Source organism: Sinocyclocheilus grahami, unplaced genomic scaffold (genome assembly GCF_001515645.1).
Source record: "Sinocyclocheilus grahami isolate Dianchi unplaced genomic scaffold, SAMN03320097.WGS_v1.1 scaffold27.1, whole genome shotgun sequence".
NCBI lineage: Eukaryota > Metazoa > Chordata > Actinopteri > Cypriniformes > Cyprinidae > Sinocyclocheilus > Sinocyclocheilus grahami.
Window position 1 is genome coordinate 505,308 of NW_015505206.1, and position 5,267 is coordinate 510,574.

The 5,267-nt window shown below is 36.1% G+C and overlaps 1 pseudogene; it reads right to left on the minus strand.

The window, feature by feature from the left end:
• Positions 1-991: 991 nt before the first annotated feature.
• The window catches only part of LOC107568184 (uncharacterized), a 15,871-nt pseudogene continuing 11,595 nt past the window's right edge, over positions 992-5,267 (minus strand).

A 5,267-nucleotide genomic window follows, 5' to 3' on the forward strand; every position in this document is an offset into this window, starting at 1 on the left:
GATCGCGGTCAACACGTGATTTTCACCTCACTGCGCTGTTTTGACAGACAAACATCATTTAAAACCGTGAGTGAAGACGATATTCTGTTTTGTGCACCTAAACTAGCATGATATGCATGTATTTTTACTTAGATTTTTATTCGTTTGTGTATACTTGTGATTCAGTGACTGTGTGAATGGATGGTATGGCAGTTCTATAAAATTATTTTGGATGGTCTAAAACTAACTTTTTCTTCAGCACGTTATGCAAATTAAAATTACTTTAAAAAGACAAAAGATGCTAAGTAATCACTAGTGAATCTGAGCCTTTCATTTGTCTCTAGTTTTTGTGCTGATGAATGCTGGTGCTTTATCAGCACAAACTAATTGTAAAGCAGTGATTAATTGTTTGAGCTGATCAATAACCTGAGATAACACGAGTTCACTTGAGTGTGAAGTTAACATTTGCTGCATTCAATTTTGGTTGCATCTGGGTCAGAAATCACCCTTGGGCCTCAGAATGTGACAAAAAATACCCCACTTCTCCCCATTTTCTATTTCAGTATAATCTGCCTATCTCAAATTTGGTGCCAACATAGACATCACAGTATTTACAACCCGAGAGGCAAATGTTATCCTATTTACAGGTACTTTAGCCATTGGCATTGATTTGTTTTTATTGGTAACAGCAATAATTGTTCCAGCTGATAAATGATTACATTTGATTAATTAAATTGAATTACTTGACATGAATGTGTGTGGTGTTGTTTCATAAAATAAAAATATCATGCTCTCAAGACAAAAATGCCCCGAAAATCAACTCAAATACTGCCCTTTAGAAAACTGACACAAGTACTACAGGCAACAAAAACATCTATCAGATTTGTCATTTTATTATAATCTTTTCAATCAAGTAAACTCTTTTTATATATATATATATATAAACAATTCTTAAATAAATCTGATGTATATACAGAATGTAAAACTGACTATATTGTTTTAGCATGTCTTCAAACACGTCAAATGTGTATTGTTCATGAAATCTTTATTCCATAAAATGTTTCTAAAAAGAAGTCTCCTCTACAAATATTTTTCTCCGTCCTTACGAACCACACAAACCATATCATATTACATGTTACATTGCATTACAGAACATGGTTTTGAAAAAGTACAGAACATCAATATTTCAGGGCGTTTAGGCCCAGACTTCAATTACGTCACCGTCCTCCATGTCTGATTATATGAGACCCTTGACCCATCAAAGAGAAATTTGGCTTTCCATCTAGCACTGGCGCTCAAACCAGAGACATACTGAGACAGGATGGATCCTAGAGGAGCATTCTTTAAAAAAAAAAAAAAGAACAATGACAGTTGAGTACTAAATTAATTTCACAGGAACAAAAACAACATCCAAAAAGATGTACAGTTCACACCTTTTGTAGGGAATACTCCTGCACAGATGCTTTCTCTTTGCCTTGCAGTCGCACAGTAATGACATTACTTTTGTCGCTCTCTTCTTGTTTATTCTCTGTTACTACACAATCTGGAGAAGACAGCAGAGACGAAAAGGAGTTGCATGAAGGCTGCAGGATTTTGTATGTGTCATTGTGTCAATGTTTCCATGTACCATCATTTAACCATGTCAAGAACTCACAACAGGTCTCTCTTTAAAGGTTTATCAGTTAGCATTAAAGATTATTTTCCTGTGGAGAAAATGAATGGAGCTTTTACATCTGGAACCCAACTGGTGCACTCTGTAAGTGCACTGCGATGCATGCTAATGAATTCAGCTCAAAATCGCTACTGCTTTCTATTACCTATAATGTCAGCTTTGCTGAGACCCAGCTCACTGACGGATGAGTGAATAGGGAGATCAGTATCTTTCTTTAACAACAGAATTTGGCTGGGTCGGACATTGAGTTTGTTGGCCAACTGTTCCACAGCTTTACTCAACGGAGCCGTCTGCAATCAAAAGGCACATACATACAATAAGTCAAATTTAAAAACATTCATTTTCCAGCTTGACTGGACCATACTCAACCAAACAAATACGCCACATATCGAGCAATACATCATAAACAAGAGTCTCTATTCCACTTACAGACAGTATTGGGATTTTGTACAACTCCGTTCGACAGCGAAATTTTAGTGAAATTTCTCGCGCTGAGTCTCTGTCCTCAGCATTTTGGGGACGTCGTTTCTTTTTGCTGTCAGAAGAAATGATGATGTCATCATCATCAGTCATTCACAGGAGATGGAGAGTTTCTGTATTCAACCACAGGCTCCTGAGGCTCAGGCGAGAGACACACCAGAGAGCCAATCGCATCCAATTTCCTGTGGATTTCTCTAGGACATAGATGAGAGAGAGAAAGAGAGAATGTCAGATCTGTTTATCTCTGGCCTTACTGCCCATTCATTTCATTACTTCTAATATTGTTATTCATTTCTGTGTCCTATTTGAAAAAAGCTAACATTGTCTGTCATGAGAGCATTAAAACACTAAAAACTGCATGAGAAATTCAATATAAAAGAGAGATCATGAAATGTCAAAACATTTTTTGAGCAATGTTGCTTGGGCACTTTCCCATTGAGAATGGGTAACAAATTTATATCTGGATACTTGAGAGTGGTCGTGGGTTCTGTGTCTCACCTGGTTGCCCGTTGACGGCAACATTGCTCAAAAAGTTGCCGCGTGTATCATCAGCCTTATTTCATTATTGATGGTATCACTGACTGTATTTTTGGGTTTGCCCGTCTGCTCCGTTTCAGTAGTGGACTACATGGTAGAGGGGGTGGAGAGGGGGAACGGAGGATCTGCCTAGGGAGAAACGGAAGATGATGGTTTAGATGAAAGAACACCGCTCAGGGTAGGCTTATCAATCATCAGATGATTAATTGTCCGGGCTATGGTTCAATTTAATATCAAAGAGCTATTTAACAACATTGATCTTGGGTGTATAATGACACACTTTTTGTGTTTCATGGTGAAGTAAAGTCAGTCTGTGTACTTACTGAGCTTCAGTCTGTTCTGGCTCCTCCTCTGAGCCACTCAGATCAATGCTGATTGGCCGTCTCTCTGTACGAGGTGGGGAAGGAGACCACAGAGGACCACCTTTTTCCTCATCTGACACAATAAATGAAAACAGTGAGGATGGGGCGGATTACTCCCACTCACAAAATGATAAATATCTATAATGAAGAGTGTTGGGGAAACCCTCGCTCACAGGAAGCAAAAAATTGCATAAAGGCCAGATATACACTGTTATCATTTAAAAGTTTGGGGTTGGAACATTTTCAAATGTTTTTGAAAGGATATGGTCATTAAGCGTGCCTTTATTTGATTGGGGGGGAAAATACAGTAAAAACAAATAAAATAAAAAAATCCAAACAACATTTATTTGACAGATTTTTTTACATCATAAATGTTCATAATATGGTCACTTTTGATTTATTTAATGCATCCTTGCCGAATAAAAATATAAATTTCTAAAATAAAATGTTAGCATATAGAAAGTTATCTCGTACCTGTGAGAGTGGTGTGTTTGAAGGTTATTGGCTTCAGATTTAAGGAGCTGTTTACCTAGAACACAATAATGTAACATCTGAATCATCTTTTAGCATATGTTAACACCTTGCAACACATCTATCCCCAAGCATTTAGATTACAGTCATATTATCAAACATGTGGGAAAGATCATCAAGTATATTCTTTTCAGTCAGGAAGGTCTTTGAAGTCAAGCAGGCCAGATCTACTCACCTTGTTGGAGTAAACGGGTACTGTTGTGATGGAGGAAGCGTCGGCGTTTGGGGGGTTGTTTTGGAGGGTCTGCTACAGTTACACCCCCGTTACTGTCTGTTACCTGAAATAAGGAAAAAGGCAACATATTTCCCATATTATCTCATGGATTTAAACTGAAATTATATTTGTAAAATGCATTTATGTAAATAGTTAGCTGTCTAACTTGTCAATCGCAACTTAAGCAGAATTAGCTTACAAACTTGTTTTCATTGACGGACAGATCACAACAGAAATCGAAACCGTTCTGTAAACGGCTAATACCATGATTAAATGACCATTAACTCCAATTGAGAGGGAGTAAACTTACTGTTATTGTTTTGTTTATTAATCAACCTAAACACATGCACAAGCATAGCGTTATTCAATTTTAAACTGGCGCTCTGTGAGTTACCGCAAACTTGGGGGTAACGTTATAACTTAAATATTTACTTGAACAAAAACACTTTCTCTGTGTTGCTGTTGTTGTTGATTAATCGACGACAACTGATTAGCCAGCGTGCTATTGCACAATAGGGCAGTTATAGATAATAGATATTCAGGATTGTTTTCTGACAACTACTCAAACGTCGTGTCCATGTGAAATGTGCAGAACTGGAGTAGCAACAACTCTTTAAACTTAACACTCAATAACTGTTATGAACGAGATCGCACCATTTCAGCCATGTTCCGCTTCCGCGCGCTCTCTCGGTGAGGGCGTGACGACGTCACGAATCAAAGGCTCGCTCACGGAATACTTTAGTTATTTTTTTTATTTTATTTATTTGGTTTACATTTTTCATTCACAAACAAAACTTTTTCCCATCCTATCCTCTTTTAAAAATTGAATTAAACCCACTTCCAGAATCAAAATCTCTTCATCTTATAAATAATAAAAAATCCATACGATTTCTGAAATATTATACAGAAGTATTTAAAGAAAATTCATGTTTTTAGATGCTTTCCTTGTATGTGTTAGTTTTTTTTATTTTTTATCTCATTGTAATGTCTCTGTAATGTCATTCACGTTCGGGCTTTTTTTTTTTGTAACAGTATTTAAGTTACTATTAATGTGTATGTGGTCATTATTATTGGTTATTATTTTCTGGATTTGTATGTGATCCCTTGACTATGTTCCTTTTGTATTGTCTGTTTAAGCATTAATAAAAAAAAAAATACTTTAGTTTATTCCATTGATTCTTCTTACATTGATGAGGTTAATGTTTTGGTGGATAGTGAATTTTTCCCAGGCTAAGATAATTTATATAACTATTAATAACAGCTCCACTCTATAATACAATACTAGAAAAAGGTCTAGAAGTGGTGGTGTAATGTTCATCTTTCAAGATTTAATTTATCTCAAGATCAAGGATGGAATTATATATTCAAGATGAATATAAAAAATGTAAAAGAATCTGCCATTAAAAAATAAAATAAAATTATTGACCACTGTTTGGTGAACGTGTAGTTCTGAGTATCTGTGGTGGTTACAAGCCCTTTACAAGATCAATTT